Genomic DNA, 19,343 nt, shown 5'->3' with positions numbered 1-19,343 from the left:
CTAAATCTAACTGGAATGGGAACCCTAACCCTAACCAGAATCCTAACCCTTATTGGAATGCTAACCCTAACCCTAACTGGAATGTGATCCCAAACCCTAACTGGAATGATAACACTAAACCTAATAGGTATGGGAACCCTAACCCTAACCATAATCCTGACTCTAATTGGAATGCTAACCCTAACAGAATGAGAACCCTAACCCTAACAGGAATGGGAACTCTAACCCTAACTGGAATGCTAACCCTAAACCTAACAGGAATGGGAACCCTAACCCTAACAGGAATGGGATCCCTAACTGGAATGGGAACCCTAACCCTAACCAGAATCCTAACCCTAATTGGAAGGCTAACCCTAAACCTAACAGGAATGGGAACCCTAACCAGAATCCTAACCTTAATTGGAATGCTAACCCTAACCCTAACAGGAATGGGAACCCTAACAGGAATGGAATCCCTGAACCAAACTGGAATGGGAACCCTAACCAGAATCCTAACCCTAATTGGAATGCTAACCCTAACAGGAATGGGAACCCTAACCCTAACTGGAATTAAAAACCCTAACCCTAACTGGAATGGGAACCCTAACCCTAACCAGAATCCTAACCCTTATTGGAATGCTAACCCTAACCCTAACAGGAATTGGAACCCTAACCCTAACAGCAATAGGAACCTTAACCCTAACTGGAATGCTAACCCTAACCCTAACCAGAATGCTAACCCTAACTGGAATGGGAACCCTAACTGAAATGCTAACCCTAAATCTAATAGGAATGGGAACCCTAATCCTAACTGGAATATGAACCCTAACCAGAATCCTAACCCTAATAGGAATGCTAACCCTAACAAGAATGGGAACCCTAACAATAACTGGAATTGAAACCCTAACCATAATGCTAACCCTAACTGGAATGCTAACCCTAATCTAACAGGAATGGGAGCTCTAACCCTAAGTGGAATGGGAACCTTAACCAAAGCAGAATCCTAACCCTACTTGGAATGCTAACCGTAACCCTAATAGGATTGTGAACCCTAACAGGAATGGGAACCCTAAACCTAACTGGTTTCAACCTAACTAGAATGGGAACCCTAACCATAATCCTAACCTTAATTGGAATGCTAACCCTAACCCTAATTGGAATTCTAACCCTAACTGGAATGGGAATCCTAACCCTAACTGGAATGGGAACCCTAACCCTAACTGACAGACTAACCCTAAACCTTATAGGAATGGGAATCCTAACCCTATTTGGAATGCTAACCCTAACAGGATTGGAAACTGTAACCCTAACTGGAATGGGAACCCTATACCTAACTGGAATGGGAACCCTAACCTTAACTGGAATGCTAACACTAAACCTAATAGGAATGGGAACCCTAAACCTAGCAGGAATGGGAACCCTAACTGGAATGGGAACCCTAACCATAATCCTAACCCTAATTGGAATGCTAACCCTTACCCTAACTGGAATGGGAACCCTAACCATAATCCTAAACCTAATTGGAATGCTAACGCTAACCCCAACAGAAATTGGAACTCTAACCCTTATTAGAATGCTAACCCTAATCTAACAGGAATGGGAACAATAACCATAACTGGAATATGAACCCTAACCATAATCCTAACCCTAATTTGAATGCTAACCCAAACCCTAACAGGAATGGGAACCCTAACCCTAACTGGAATGTGAACCCTAACCCTAACTGTAATATGAACCCAACCAGAATCCTAACCCTAATTGGAATGCTAACCCTAACAGGAAGGGGAACCCTAACCCTAACTGGTATGGGAAGCCTAACTGGAATGCAAACCCTAAACCTTATAGGAATGGGAACCCTAAACCTAGCAGGAATGGGAGCCCTAACCCTAACCATAATCCTAACTCTAATTGTAATGCTAACCCTCACCCTAACTGGAATGGGAACCCTAACCATAATCCTAAACCTAATTGGAATGCTAACCCTAACCCTAACAGCAATGGGAACGCTAACCCTAACCATAAACCTAACTCTAATTGGAATGCTACCCCTCACCCTAACTGGAATGGGAACCCTATCCCTAACTGGAATGGGAACCCTAACCTTAACTTGAATGCTAATCCTAAACCTAATAGGAATGGGAACCCTATCCCTAACTGGAATGGGAACCCTAACCTTAACTTGAATGCTAATCCTAAACCTAATAGGAATGGGAACTCTAACTCTAACAGGAATGGGAACCCTAACTGGAATGGGAACCCTAACTCTAACTTTAATGTGAACCCTATTCAGAATCCTAACCCTAATTGTAATGCTAACCCTAATAGGAATGGGAACCCTAACTGGAATGGGAACCCTAACCCTAACTGGAATGCTGACCCTAAACCTAATAGGAATGCTAACCCTAAACCTAATAGGAATGGGAACCCTAAACCTAACAGGAATCGGATCCCTAACCCTAACCATAATCCTAACCCTAATTGGAATGCTAACCCTAACCCTAACTGGAATGGGAACCTAACCCTAACAGGAATGGAAACCGTAACCCTAACTGGAATGGGAACCCTATACCTAACTGGAATGGGAACCCTAACCTTAACTGGAATGCTAACACTAAACCTAATAGGAATGGGAACCCTAAACCTAGCAGGAATGGGAACCCTAACTGGAATGGGAACCCTAACCATAATCCTAACCCTAATTGGAATGCTAACCCTTACCCTAACTGGAATGGGAACCCTAACCATAATCCTAAACCTAATTGGAATGCTAACGCTAACCCCAACAGAAATTGGAACTCTAACCCTAATTAGAATGCTAACCCTAACCCTAACAGGAATGGGAACAATAAACCTAACTGGAATATGAACCCTAACCATAATCCTAACCCTAATTTGAATGCTAACCCAAACCCTAACAGGAATGGGAACCCTAACCCTAACTGTAATATGAACCCAACCAGAATCCTAACCCTAATTGGAATGCTAACCCTAACAGGAAAGGGAACCCTAACCCTAACTGGTATGGGAAGCCTAACTGGAATGCAAACCCTAAACCTTATAGGAATGGGAACCCTAAACCTAGCAGGAATGGGAGCCCTAACCCTAACCATAATCCTAACTCTAATTGTAATGCTAACCCTCACCCTAACTGGAATGGAACCCTAAACCTAACTGGAATGGGAACCCTAAACATAATCCTAAACCTAATTGGAATGCTGACCCTAACCCTAACAGCAAAGGGAACGCTAACCCTAACCATAATCCTAACTCTAATTGGAATGCTACCCCTCACCCTAACTGGAATGGGAACCCTATCCCTAACTGGAATGGGAACCCTAACCTTAACTTGAATGCTAATCCTAAACCTAATAGGAATGGGAACCCTATCCCTAACTGGAATGGGAACCCTAACCTTAACTTGAATGCTAATCCTAAACCTAATAGGAATGGGAACTCTAACTCTAACAGGAATGGGAACCCTAACTGGAATGGGAACCCTAACTCTAACTTTAATGTGAACCCTATTCAGAATCCTAACCCTAATTGTAATGCTAACCCTAATAGGAATGGGAACCCTAACTGGAATGGGAACCCTAACCCTAACTGGAATGCTAACCCTAACTGGAATGCTAACCCTAAACCTAACAGGAATGGGAACCCTAACCCTAACAGGAATGGGATCCCTAACTGGAATGGGAACCCTAACCCTAACTGGAATGTGAACCATAACCCTAACTGGAATGCTAACCCTAAACCTAATAGGAATGGGAACCCTAACCTAAAATGGAATGTGAACCTTAACCCTAACCAGAGTCCAATCCCTAATTGGAATGCTAACCCTAACCCTAACTTGAATGTGAACCTTATTCAGAATCCTAACCCTAATTGGAATGCTCACCCTAACAGAAATGGGAACCCTAACCCTAACTGGAGTGGGAACCCTAACCCTAACTGGAATGCTAACCCTAAACCTAATAGGAATGGGAACCCCAAACCTAATAGGAATGGGAACCATAACTGCACCTGGAATGTGAACCCTAACTGGAATATGAACCCTAACCAGAATCCTAACCCTAATTGGAATGCTAACCCTAACAGGAATGGGAACCCTAGCCCTAACTGGAATGGGGACCCTAAACCTAATAGGAATGGGAACCCTAAATCTAACTGAAATGGGAACCCAAAACCTAACTATAATCCTAACCCTAATTGGAATGCTAACTCTAACCCTAACCGGAATGGGAACCCTAACCCTAACTGGAATGAGAACCCTAACTGGAATGCTAACCCTAAACCTAATAGGAATGATAAATCTAACCGTAACTGGAATGGTAACCCTAATCAGAATCCTAACCCTAATTGCAATGCTAACCCTAACCCTAACAGGAATGTGAACCCTAACTGGAATGGGAACCCTAGCCCTAACTGGAATGCTAACCCTAATCAGAATGGGAACCCTAACCCTAACCAGAATCCTAACCCTAACTGGAATGGGAACCCTAATTGGAATGCAAACCCTACCCCTAACAGGAATGGAAACCCTAACCCTGACTGGCATATGAACCCTAACCAGAATCCTAACCCTAATTAGAATTCTAACCCTAACAGGAATGGGAATACTAACACTAACTGGAATGGGAACCCTAACCATAATCCTAACCCTAATTGGAATGCTTACTCTAACAGGAATGGGAACCCTAACCCTAACTGGAATGGGCACCCTAACTGGAATGCTAACCCTAAACCTAATAGGAATGGGAACTCTAACCATAACTGGAATGGGAACCCTAACCCTAACCATAATCCTAAGCCTAAATGGAATGCTAACCCTAACCCTAACTGGAATGGGAACCTAACCCTAACTGGAATGGGAACCCTAACCCTAACTGAAATGCTTACCCTAAACCTAATAGGAATGTGAACCCTAACCCTAACTTGAATGTGAACCCTATTCAGAATCCTAACCCTAATTGGAATGCTAACCCTAACAGGAATGGGAACCCTAACCCAAATAGGAATTGGAACCCTAACCCTAACTGGAATGTGAAACCTAAACCTAACTGGAATGCTAACCCTAAACCTAATAGGAATGGAAACCCTAACCTAAACTGGATTGTGAACCCTAACCCTAACCAGAATCCTATCCCTAATTGAAATGCTAACCCTAACCCTAACAACAAAGTGAACCCTAACCCTAACTGGAATGGGAACTCTAACCCTATCTTGAATGATAACCCTAACCCTAACCAGAACCCTAACCTTAACCCTAACCGGAAAGGGGTACAATTGGAGTAAGTATTAGGGTTAGTGTTTGGATTAAGGATAGGGTTTTATTAGGTTTAGGCTTGGGATTAGAGTTAGGCTTAGATATCGTGTAACATTTGGCTTATGTTTGGAATTAGGGTTAGGGTTGTTGTTAAGGTTTTGAACTGCAGGTAGGGTTATTTCTCTCTCTCCAATACATTATGTAGCGTTGAGATTAGGGTTGGGATTAGGGTTCAGATTTGGGTAATCTGTAGTGTTGTGTTTACATAAGATCCATATGTACACAAATACGCACACTCACACTATGTAAAATAATGACAAGACACACATGTTAACTGTAGCAAATGTAATCGTTTATTTTAACAAATGAAATCTACCACCATGTAATATGTTCAACAGAGTGCAGTGTTTTATATTTTTTAGCCTCAATTGCATCTAGCTGCCATGATAGCTGCCCATTTTCTGACATAAAATACTCAGTCCTGGCGAACATTTTGCCCACAGTAGTTTCCATAGGTTCTTATCCAGGTTGGCTCTTCAAGCTCATGCATCAGTATGTCATCAGATAGGCAGCCATCTCTAGCTCTGACAAAATTGCACAATACACAGGCTGCTCGCACTGCACCAATTGCATGATCCGTGCTCAGGCAGATGGGAGAGTGCAGGAAACGCCACTTATTAGCAAGTATGCCAAAAGCACACTGCACTACACATCTTGCCCTGGTCAATCGATAACTGAACACCCTCTTTTTAACTGTAAGTCTCCTTCTGGCTTATGGCCGTAGAAGTCACTCAGAGATGGGAAATGCTTCATCTCCTACAAACACATAAGGCTCCAGCGGTTCAGTAGTTCCGGGAAGTGCTTGACTATCTGGAAGGTTTAATGTGTTCTCACGAAGCATCTTGCCAAAGGATGAATTAAAAAATTAAAAACTGTGATTTCCCCCCTGTCAGACAATACAATAACACACCACCAATGCCCCCCTCCAATTCAGAATTCACCAGACCAACCAATATACCTATGGTACAGATTTTAAGTCAATCACGGAGCGGCAACTACTATGCCACCCAAAATCATCAAGTGGTCTCTAAAATGCCTCGAATGGAACCCACTTTACCTCATTATAAGTCCCATTATGGCACCCAAACCAGGCCCCAAACTTACGTGAGTGCTCCAATAACAAATTATTCGGAGGTTCCTGGGCCGATTCCTTACAACATGACAAACATTTTAGAAAAGGGTTCACAGAGTTTTTATAATCTGTGGATAAAATACTGTTGTACTTTTTGGTTGGTTATTTATGTTAATATTTCGTTACCAATGTTATATCTTATTTTTGATGTTTTTTTTCCATAAGTTATTGTTAGTAGACTGTTTGAAAGACTATTTTGGATTAATTTGATTTGTCTTAAAAAATAAATGAAAAATAACTTAACAGTGGTTTCCTTTTTACTCTAATATTATAAACTATATCTGTAATATGACATATAATATCCAAAATTAAGTTACCTTAAGGTGACCAGTAATCTCTGTGCTGGTTCAACACTCATCCTGAAGTTGGTATTCTGGTGTTCTAAATAGCTGTTGGTCAGCCGTAGCAATTCATCAAAGCTGATAAAGTTACATATGCAAAAAAGGGTTGTGAGTACATAAATGCTGGAAGATTAATCATATAAAAAAATAGAGTGAAAGGGATGATAGATAGGATATATGTAAATAATGTATTGGGGAGAGAGAAATAACCCTAACTGCAATTCCAAACCTTAACACCAACCCTAACCCTAATCCTAACCAGAACCCTAATGTTACCCTAACTCTAATCCCAAGCCTAACCCTATTGATACCCTAATCCAAACACTAACCCTAATCCCTACTCCAACTGTAACCCTATCCGGTTAGGGTTCCGGTTGGGTTAGCATTCAAGCTAGGGTTAGGATTCCAGTTAGGTTTAGCATTCCAGTTAGGCTTAGGGTTCCCATTGCAGTTAGAGTTAGGGTTAGCATTCCAGTTAGGGTTCCCATTTCAGTTAGGGTTAGGGTTCCCATTGATGTTAGGGTTCCCATTCCAGTTAGGGGTAGGGTTAGCATTCCAGTTAGGGTTAGGGTTCCCATTCCTGTTATTGTTAGGGTTCCCATTCCAGTTAGGGTTAGGGTTCCCATTTCAGTTAGGGTTAGGGTTAGCATTCAGGGTTAGGGTTAGCATTCCAGTTAGGGTTAGGGCTCTGGTTAGGGTTAGGTTTAGCATTCCAGTTAGGGTTAAGATTCCAGTTAGGGTTAGGGTTCTGGTTAGGATTAGGGTTAGCATTCCAGTTAGGCTTAGGGTTCCCATTCCAGTTAGGGTTAAGGTTAGCATTCCAGTTAGGGTTAGGATTCCAGTTAGGGTTAGGGTTCTGGTTAGGATTAGGGTTAGCATTCCAGTTAGAGTTAGGGTTCCCATTCCAGTTAGGGTTAGGATTCCAGTTACGGTTAGAGTTGGCATTCCAGTTAGGGTTGGGATTCTGGTTAGGGTTGGCATTTCAGTTAGGGTTAGGGTTAGCATTCCAGTTAGTGTTAGGGTTCACATTCCAGTTAGGGTTAGAGTTAGCATCCCTGAACCCTAATCCTAATCTGAACCCTAATATGAACCCTAATATGAACCCCAATCCTAATCTGAACCCTAATCTGAACCCTAACCCTAATCTGAACCCTAATCTGAACCCTAACCCTATTTTGAACCTTATTCTGGACCCTAACCCTTATCATAATCTGAACCCTAACCCTAATCTGAACCCTAATCTGGACACTAACCCTAATCCTAACCCTATCCCTAATATGAACCCTAAACTGAACCCTAATCTGAACCCTAATCTGAACTCTAACCCTAATCTGAACCCTAACACTAATCTGAACCTTAATCCTAATCTGAACCCTAACCCTAATCTGAACCCTAATCTTAATCTGAACCCTAATCTGAACCCTAATCTGGACCCTAACCCTAATCTGAACCTTAATCTGAACCCTAATCCTAAAATGAACCCTAATCTGAACCCTAATCCTAATCTGTACCCTAATCTGAACCCTAACCTGGACCCTAATCCTAATCTGAACCCTAATCTGAACCATAACCCTAATCTGAACCCTTCCAGTTATTGATCAGATTAGGGTTAGTGTTAGGGTTAGGGTTAGCATTCCTGTTAAGGTTAGGGTTAGGATTCTGGTTAGGGTTAGTGTTTTGGTTAGGGATAGTGGGGGAGGGAAACAGAGGGGAGGTAGGTAGGTTGGTAGAAGGAATTTTATCCCCCTGCTCACAGACATATGGGTGTAGTTTAAAAAAACTAGTCATTATGCGCACGTAGATCATTGTAGATGAGATGGAACTGGCCTGTCTCCTCCCTATTTGCAATTACAGGGTGAACCCAGAATCGTCGACGTGTCAGCATCATCCTCCTCCTCCACCTGTCTTTTTTCTTTAACATGACAGCAGCAGTAGCAGATACTACTGCTGCCATAAATAAAGGTAATGACTGCTGATACATGCTGACACACTACACAAACACTCTTCTCCACTCTTCTGCACACACTACACAAAAACCAGGAAGAGAACAGGAAGTGACACAGCTCTTTTTTATGTCAGCATAATTACTTGACACTATTGGACAGTCATATAATCACATTCCACTCCCACTTCCTTTCCCAATTCGCAATGTATTTTGTAATTCGCATGATATTCGCACTAAATTCGCAAGGACACATGAAGAATTCACAAGGCAAATTTTTAAATGCAATTGCGGTAAATTTGTGGTAAATTCGCAATGCAGCAGTGTGAACCCAGCCTCAGTCAGATTTTTAGAAAGTAGTGGACCGCTTGAATATACTATATGGCCTGCCCTATATATTCTGCATAAATTTGTGCCTTAGTTGTTGGTGGTATCAGAACACTGTAAGCCCTCACAGTTACTCTTGGTGGGTTCTGGAACGGGCCCTGTTGTGAAATATTATATCAAGAATTGTAATCACACGCCCCTGTTAAACAGAGACAGAAAAATTGGGCTTTAGGCACTGGTGCTGGTGCCACAAAACTGCAATCCCTCACAGATACTCTAGTTGAGAGCAGGAACGAGCCCTGCTGCAAAAAATTACAGCTAAAAATTGTAATTACATGCCGCTGTTAAACAGAGGCAGAAGAAAAATTGGGTTTTAGGCACTGGTGCCCAGAACCAAAAATGTTCTTAGAAGCTATCAGCATGAACATTGAGGAGGAATAGGATAGTCACTCAGCATAACAGGATAGTCACTTAGCATCAGCATAGGCAGTCTTCAAGGGATCTCACATTCATAAAAAAATAATCTGTTACATCAGCATCAGGTGCATGGTAGCTGGTGATCCAAGAATGATTCATTTTTATGAAGGAAAGCCGATCAACTGAGTCTGTGGACAGGCGCACTCTGTGATCGGTTACAAAGCCTCCAGCAGCACGGAATGTGTTTAGATAGAACACTGGATGCAGGACAGGACAGTAGCTCAATTGCATACTGTGCAAGCTCTGGCCAGTGATCCATCCTCAAGACCCAGTAACCCAATGGAATGTTGGTTGAAAATGTCTCCAAGTCTGATCTTGCCCCAAGGTATTCCTGCACCATGTAAATCAGACGCTGGTGATGGTTGCTGGAATTGATCAGACCTTGGGGCTGCGGATTAAAAAATTGTCTGAACGCATCAGTCAGATGGCCACCTTTTCCACCCTTGCTTCTGTGACTGACCGAAGCCTCAGCAACATGTTGTCCTGAAGGACCAGGAAATTGCAACCTCCCAGGCTCTGGAAATGCATTGCACAAACCTTTCTGCAAGGCCTCCTGAAGATGTTTCATCCTCTGCTTCCTCTGCGAAGGCTAGATAAATTCCGCAACCTTACCTTTGTAACGTGGATCAAGAAGGGTTGCCAGCCAGTACTGATCCCTCTCCTTGAAACCACAAATCCAAGGGTACTTTTGCAGGCTTTGCAGGATCAGGGAGGCCATGCAGTGTAGGTTAGCTGAGGCATTCGGTCCGGAGTCCTCTGGGTCACTAAGGATGACATGATCCACAGTCACCTCCTCCCAGCCACGTACAAGTCCATGGGTTTCTGGGGACTGAAAATTATCCCTTGAAGACTGCTGCTGATGCTGAGTGTCAGGCTCCACCTCCATGCTGACCAAATCCTCCTATTCCTCTTCCTGTGTGATAGGTGGGCCTGCAGGAATACTGTCTGGATAAAGGGGCCTTGAGAGGTAAGGAAGTCCTCCTATTCCTCTGTTCTGCCTCAAGTGCCCCATACATTATTCCACGCAACATGTGCTCCAACAGGAAGACAAGAGGGAAAGTATCACTGATGCATGCACTGTCACTGCTCACCATCCTCATGGCCTCCTCAAATGGTGACAGGACAGTGCATGCATCCTTGATCATTAGCCACTGGTGTGGTGAAAAGAAGCCAAGCTCCCCTGACACTATCCTGGTGCCATACTCGCACAGGTACTCATTGATGGCCCTCTGCTGCATGTGCAGCCATTACAGCATTGCCAATGTTGAGTTCCACCTGGTGGGCATGTCACAGATGAGGCGATTCTTGGGCAGGTTGCATTCTTTTTGAAGTTCAGCCAGCCGAGCATTGGCATTATATGACCGGTGGAAATGCCCACAGACTTTCCTGGCCTGCCTCAGGAGATCCTGTAAGCCCAGGGACCTGCACAAGAAGTGCTGCACCACCAAATTAAGGACATGAGCCAAACATGAGTCTGCCCTTGCAGAGCTGCCAGAATTTCTGTCCCAGTGTGGCTCCTGTCCCCTAAGCAGACCAACTCCAGCACCACGTGGCATCTTTTTGCCTGAGTGCTTGCATAGCCCCTAGAACGCCTATGGAGCACCGCTGGTTTCTGAGGAAAAATCTGCACAGGAAGAGGCCATAGAGGAAGAAGAAGAGGAGGGGTGGAGTAGAGAGGTTTGGCAGAATCACCACTACCAGCATTTTGGAGGCATGGTGGTCGGAAAAAGCTCCAACATTACTGCACCCTGCCCTGCATCCTTCCCAGCTGCCAGCAGGGTTACCCAGTGAGCTGTGAAAGAAAGGTAATGTCCCTGTCTATGCCTGCTGGACCATGAGTCAGCGGTAATATGCACCTTCCACAAATTCTGGAACAGGGCAGAGTCTACTAGAGTCTACCAGCTGAAAAGGCAGCAGTTGGAGTGCTAGCAATTTAATCAAACAAACATTCAGCCTCTGAGCATGTGGATGGCTGGGGCCAAATTTATTTTGACAGTTTAGCAACTGGGGTAGGGGAATAGCAGATTGCCCGCAATTGCTTGAAACACCTAATTCTACACCTTAATTTCTCTCAGTGCAAGTCTCTAAGAGGACTGAAGGTATAGTGGGATTGGAGATCCCAGCTGATGAGGAGCAAGGAGACGTCTGCCTTGTTTTTTGGTGTGGGTCTTTTAAGTACTGTTGCCAATGGAATACATAGGAGCTTGACATATGTCTGGTCAAGCATGTGGTGCCCAAGTGGCTGCTGTTTTGGCCACACTTGATACGCTTCAGACATATGTTGCAAACAGCAACGGTGCGATCTGTTACACGCATCTCAAAAAAGGCCCACACCAATGAACTTTTGAAAAAACGTGGAATCAGCAGCTCCCTGTACCTGCTGTGCTCTGCTGTGTGATGTAGTCAGTTGGTTGTCCTTAAGCTGGCCCCTGGAGGGCATCCTGCCTTGTTGGAGATGTGCTGCCTCCTCCTCTCTTATATCAGGCACCCACATAGAGTCAGTGACCTCATCATCCCCTCCGTTCTCGCCACTGCAGCAAACCTGGCAGTATGCTGCAGCTTGGGGAACAGGACTGCCAGTTTCTTGTCCTTCTTGGGCACTCCCTACTCAACCTGGGTACCATCATCCAAGCCTTCAAAACTCTGCGCATCCTCCTGCAGCATGTACCCCACACTGTGGTCAAACAGTTTGGGGGACTCCTCGTGACATGATGGTGGTGACTGATGCCATTGAGCTGATGGAATAGGCTGCCTTGGCAGCCAAACTTGTCTTAGCCTGGGGAACAGAGGATGAGGAGGATGAGGACGGGTTTGTGATCCACTGTATCAACTCTTCTGCATGTTGTGGCTCCACATGGCCAGCTGTCGAAAAAAGGACAAGCATGCCCTGCAGTCACGTGCTGAGGATGCCCCGTGTCTATAACCAGCACTGTTGGCTGTAGACACAGAGCCTGCTTGCCCTCTTTTAGTGGCCTGTGAGCGCCTGCCTTTCCTTGGTGGCCCTTCAGACATGCTGCAAAAATGGATTAGTAAAACACCACCTGAAGTTTACTAGAAAAATTACACCAGGAATGGCTTGCAGTCTGGTATAGGCTTGGCTAGACTAGAATGCAGTGGATATATGTAGGAGACTGGTTATATATATTTTATGCACTGCAGATCACTGAATTGCCTGCCTGAAAGTGTCATTGAAAACGTACACCAGGAATGGCCTGTAGTCAGGTATAGGCTTGGCTAGACTAGTATGCAGTGAATATATATATATATATATATATATATATATATATATATATATATATATATATATATATTTATATATATCTTTATACACTGCAGATCACTGAATCACCTTTCTGGCCTGCCTGCCTGAAAGTGTCTTTGAATAGGTACATCAGGAATGGCCTATAGACTGGTATAGGCTTGGCTAGACTAGAATGCAGTGAACATATCTGTAGGAGACAGTATATATATTTTATGCACTGCAGATCACTGAATCACTTGCCTGCCTGCCTGCCTGCCTGAAAGTGTATTTGAAAACGTACACCAGGAACTACCTGCAGTCGGATATAGGCTTGGCTAGATTGATTAGAATGCAGTGGATATGCATATGTTGGAGACTGTATATATATTTAATGCACTGCAGATCACCAAATCACTTGCCTGCCTGAAAGTGTATTTTAAAAACATACACCAGCAATGGCCAGCAGTCAGATATAGGCTTGGCTAGACTGGAATGCAGTGGATATATATATATATATAGGTTGGAGACTGTATATATATATATATATATATATATATATATATATATATATATATATTATGAACTGCAGATCACTGAATCACCTGCCTTCCTGCCTGTCTGACTGAAAGTGTATTTGAAAACGTACACCAGGAATTACTTGCAGTCAGATATGGGCTTGGCTAGACTAGAATGCATTGGATATATATATATGTAGGAGACTATATATATATTTTATGCAATGCAGATCACTGCATCGCCTGCCTGCCTGAAAATTTATTTGAAAATGTACACCAGGAACTACCTGCAGTCAGATATAGGCTTGGCTAGACTAGAATGCAGTGGCTATATATATATATATATATATATATATATATTGGAGACTGTATATATATATATATATATATATATATATATATATATATATATTTAATGCACTGTACATCACTTAATCACTTGCCTGCCCGAAAGTATATTTGAAAACATACGCCAGAAATGGCCTGCTGTCAGATATAGATGTGGCTAGACTGGAATGCAGTGGATATATGTATATGTGGGAGACTGTATATATATTTTTTGCACTGCAGATCACTGAATCGCCTGCCTGCCTGAAAGTGTATTTGAAAACGTACACCAGGAACTACCTGCAGTCATATTTAGGCTTGGCTAGACTAGCATGTAGTGGATATATATGTAGGAGACAGTATATGCATTTTATGAACTGCAGATCACTGAATAACCTGCCTGGCCTAACTGCCTGAAACTGTATTTGATTATGTACACCAGGAACAGTCCGCAGTGAGATCTAGCTAAACTGGATACAGTATATATATATATATATATATATATATATATATATATATATACATACAAAGCCGGGATGTATATTTATACGAAATACATTGCAGCTAACTGAATAAACTGCCTGCCTGAAATATATTAGAAACAGTACACCAGGAACGGTCTGCAGTGAGATCTAGCTAAACTGGATACAGTGGATATATATAAATACGCTGCAGCTAACTGAATCAACTGACTGCCTGAAGTATATTAGAAACAGTACAGCAGGGACTGTCAAACCGAACTGGGGGTTGTTCAAAGTAAAAATGACAGGAGACAGTTTTGGACAGTTTTGGACAAAACCTTTATTTAAAAAAAATAAATAAAAGTGTCCCACAATGTCTATTCATCTTTAATCACAGCACCAACTGTCGTGAGAAAAAAAAAACTCAAAACAGAAAAACTGCCTCCATGGGAAGCTTCCCGTCCACTGCAGGCTCTTCGCAATGACAGCTGTTATATAGCTGAGGGTGGGGCCACCCGGTGACATAAATGGTTGCCCCCGCCCCTCTGATGACACATGATGTCAGAAGGGGGCGAGGCCACTCAGTTACATCAGCAGGTGGCCCCGCCCTTGCCTATATAATAGCTGTCATAGCAAAAATACGGCAGTCGTGGGGACGCCTCCCATGGAGACAGAGTTTTTCTTCTTTTTTTTCCTCAGGGCCATCGGTGCTGTGATTGAAGATGAATGGACATTGCGGGACACTTTTTTAATTTATTTTTTTATTAATAAAGGAATTGTCAAACTGTCTCCTGTCATTTTTAATTTTTTGACACTTTTTTTGGGTAAATGAGTAGGAGTACAATATACTCGATACCCATTCACATAGCAGGGGGCGGGATCTTGGGGTCCCCTTGTTAAACAGGGCTTCCAGATTCCAGTTAGCCCCCCCTGGCCGCAGACCCCCACAACCATTGGAGAAGGGTTGTGAGGATGAGGCCCTTTTCCCTATCAGCATGGGGACAAGGTACTTTGGGGGATCCATGTTGAGGGCATTTGGCCTGGTATGGTTCACTTTCACATCCTCCCCCTTTTCCTGCGTGCTCGGATAAGGGTCTGGTATGGATTTTGGGGATCCCACACTACTTTTTTTAATTTTGGCGTAGGGTTCCCCTTAATAATCATACTAGACCCAAAGGGTCTGGTAATGGACTGGGGGCGAACCCATGATGTTTTCTTTAGCAATTTTTATCTATATTGACGGGATCCGACAATACATTACACCCGCAAGCAATTTTATTTCCCTTTAGAATTTTTTTTTTGCTGTGGTACTGTTGAGAACATGGAAAAGATGCGCTACTTTACAGGCAGACTAAGGAGGCAAAATATTTAAAGGAATATTTCATTTTTACTGTTTCACTTTACCCATTAATAAAATCATTGCTCCCAAAAAAACGTCAGTTTTTAAATACTGTTTTTGCATTGATATATATCCCCTGGGTGCAGGACCCGGGTCCCCAAACATTTTTTATGGCAATAACTTGCATATAAGCCTTTAAAATTAGCACTTTTGATTTTTCACATTCATCTAGTTCAGTGATGGCGAACCTCGTCACCCCAGATGTTTTGGAACTACATTTCCCATGATGCTCATGCACTCTGCAGTATAGTTGAGCATCATGGAAAATGTAGTTCCAAAACATCTGGGGTGCCAAGGTTCTCCATCACTGATCTAGTTCAACAACGAAAAAAAAATAATATCATACAATCCCCTATACCCAATTCTATATCCACAATTGATTCAGAGGAAGGCAAAAAAAACAACAGAGCATGATCTAATTTGCTAAAGGAGGGGAAAAAATTCCTTCCTGATCCTCCAAGAGGCAATCAGATTTTCCCCGGATCAACTTTACCTATAAATGTCAGTGCCCAGTTATATTCTGTACACTTAGGAAATAATCCAGGGCTGTCTTAAAGCAATCCACTAAACAGGCCAGAACCACCTCTGCAGGGAGTCTATTCCACATTTTCACAGCTCATAGCCCCCGTACACACGGTCGGAGAATCTGTCAGAATGTGTCCTATCGGACCGTGTTGTCGGATAATCCGACTGTGTGTGGTATGCATCGGACTGTTTCCGTCGGAATATCCGTCGGACCAAATTTTCCAACTTGTTGAAAATATTTTCCGACAAACTGGTCCGATAGGACATACTCCGATCATGTGTAGAGAATTCCGATCGGACAAAGTGCCACGCATGCTCAGATCAAATTCCTACATCAAAGCTATTGGCTACTAGCCTGAACGTAGTCCCATCGTAACGAAATTACATCATCACGTTCTGAAAGATCGGATTTTTCGACAACTTTGTCCGACCGTGTGTATGCAACAGTTTTGGACACAATCCGACGGACAAAATCGACGGATTTGGTTGGCAGAATGTCCGACCGTGTGTACGGGGGCTTACTGTGACGAAACCTTTCTGTATTTGGAGATTAAATCTCTTTTCCTCTAGATGTAAAGAGTGCCCCCTTGTCCTCTTTGTTGACTGTAAAGTGAATAACTCGACACCAAGTTCACTATATGGACCCCTTACATATTTGTACATGGTGATCATATCCCCCCTTAATATCCTCTTATCAAGAGTGAATAAATTCAGTTCCTCTAATCTTTTCTCATAGCTGAGCACCCCCATGCCTCTTATCAGTTTGGTTGCCCTTCTCTGCACTTTTTCCAGATATCCTTTTTGAGAACTGGTGCTCAAAACTGAACTGCATATTCCATATGAGGTCTTACTAATGATTTGAACAGGGGCAAAATGCTATCTCTCTCTCTCTGGAGTCCATACCTCTCTTAATACAAGAAAGGACTTTGCCCGCTTTGGAAACCCCAGCTTGGCATTACATGCTATTATTGAGCTTATGATCTATCAAAACCCCCAGATCCTTCTCCACTATGGATCCCCCAGTTGTACTCCCCCTAAAATGTATGATGCATGCATATTCTTAGCCCCCAAGTGCAGAACTTTACATTTCTCAACATTAAACCTCATCTACCACATAGTCGCCCAATTAGACAGAGCATTGAGGTTGGCTTGTAAATTGGAGACATCCTGTAAGGACGTTATTCCACTACATAGCTTGGTGTCATCTGCAAAGACGGAAATGTTACTTTTGATCCCAGACCCAATATCATTTATAGAGATAGTAAAAAGTAAGGGTCCCAGCACTGAACCTTGGGGTACACCACTGATAACCTTAGACCATTCAGAGTAAGAATCATTAATCATGACTCTCTGAATTTTGTCTTTTAGCCAGTTTTCTATCCATTTACAAACTGATATTTCCAAACCTGTAGACTTTACCTTACACATGAGCCGTGTGTGCGGGACTGTATCGACTGCTTTCGCAAAATCCAAGTATACCACGTCCACCGCCACCCCTCTGTCCAAGTATACCACGGCCACCGCCACCCCTCTGTCCAAGTATACCACATCCACCGCCACCCCTCTGTCCAAGTATACCATGTCCACCACCACCCCTCTGTCCAAGTATGTTGCTGACATTCAGCGACGACATAATCTGCCGGTCAGATGTCTTATTTGCGATTGCCCGACGCGATGGAACTCAACCTTCTATATGCTTGATAGGCTGCTCCAGCAGAAACGGGCAGTTAATGTCTACCTGTATGAACTCTGTGGCAGAAAAGGTTCTGGGGAGCTGGTGTTTTTTTCACCGCGCCAGTGGCTGCTCATGCGCGACACATGCAGACTTCTGTGGATATTTCATGAGATCACCAAACTGGTCAGTCGCAGCCATGGCCCCATCAGTGACATGGTACCTTATGCCTTCTTTATGGAGCTTGCATTGTGTCATGTCATTGATCAAGCCATGGAGGAGCAGGAGCAGGAAGTCGCAATGCTGGATGAATTCCCAGGAGGGGCTACTCTATCTGAGACAAGTCAACAACAGGAATCTGAAGAGGAGACAGAGGAGGATGGTGCCGGGGCAGATGAGGAGGAGCAAGAAGAGCATGCTTTAAACCTTTCTGGGATCCCTGTTGTTGTGCGTAGATGGGGAGAGGAAAACGAGGAGGATGACATTATCCTGGATGATGAGCAGGAGCCAGGCCACCACACCGGTTCCAGTTTAGTGCAAATGGGGGCCTTCATGCTCCAGTGTTTTAATAGGGACCCCCATATAAAAAGCATAAGGGGCAAGGGCCAGTACTGGGTGACAACGTACTTAGACCCTGGTACAAACACAAAATGGTGGAAATGTTACCACCATCACAGAGGGCTGTCAGAATGGAGCACTTCCAGGCCTTGCTTCGAGAAATGCTGCATTCTGCTTTTGCATGCACTGGCAGAGGAGGAATTCCCACTCCCAGAGAAAGAGTTGCGGGTACCAATCCAACAGCGCCTGCAAAAAGAGGATGGTTTGAAGATGTGTTGGTGACTTTGCATATGAGGTCATTCTTTCAGCCGACCCATCGACAGGTGTCATCCGGATCCAGCATCAGGGAATGCCTAGACCGACAGGTGTCTGACTACATCAGGTTAACGGCCGGTGTGGAGGCTCTGAGGAGTGATGAACCCCTGGACTACCGAGTGGGCAGGCTTGACCTCTGGCCAGAGCTTGCCCAATTTTCAATGGAACTGTTGGCTTGCCCCTCGTCCAGTGTCCTGTCCGAAAGGACATTCAGCGCAGCAGGGGGGATCGTGACCGAAAAGTGCACTCGCCTAGCTCACAAACGGAAACCTGCGTTACATCAGAGGGGGCAGGGTCATCCATACGTCATTGGGGAACCCCTGGCTTCCCTCACTAGCGCCAGGGGGGTGGGGTCAGGCAACGGGTGTCCCCGCCCTCCTAATATAAGAAACGTCAGTGCTGGGATCCCTGCAGTGTCTCCTCAGTGGAGACAGAAGACGGATGCATGGATGGACTGCGCTGGACTGAAATCACCCATCGCTGGATCAGATCAGCCATCGCCGCACCCTGGAGAGATGATCATCCATCGCTGGATAGCAAGAGTGGATTACCACCGCTGGAATCTTTTTTTTTTTTTTTTTTTTAAAGGAATTTTTTAAAAGTGTGTTTGTCTTATTTAACCATTTTTTACACTTTCTTTGTGAAATGATAGGGGTAATTTTGTACCCCCTTACCATTTCAAACAGGGGGGGCTGGGATCTGGGGGTACCCTTGTTAAAGGGTGCTTCCAGATTATGATAAGCCCCCTGCCCGCAGACCCCACAACCACCTGCCAGGGTTGCGGGGATGAGGCCCTTGTCCCCATC

Source organism: Lithobates pipiens, unplaced genomic scaffold (assembly GCF_037356315.1).
Source record: "Lithobates pipiens isolate NorthernLeopardFrog02 unplaced genomic scaffold, aLitPip1_a1.2 Scaffold_41, whole genome shotgun sequence".
Taxonomy (NCBI): Eukaryota; Metazoa; Chordata; class Amphibia; order Anura; family Ranidae; genus Lithobates; species Lithobates pipiens.
Note: the sequence above shows the minus strand (reverse complement) of the source record.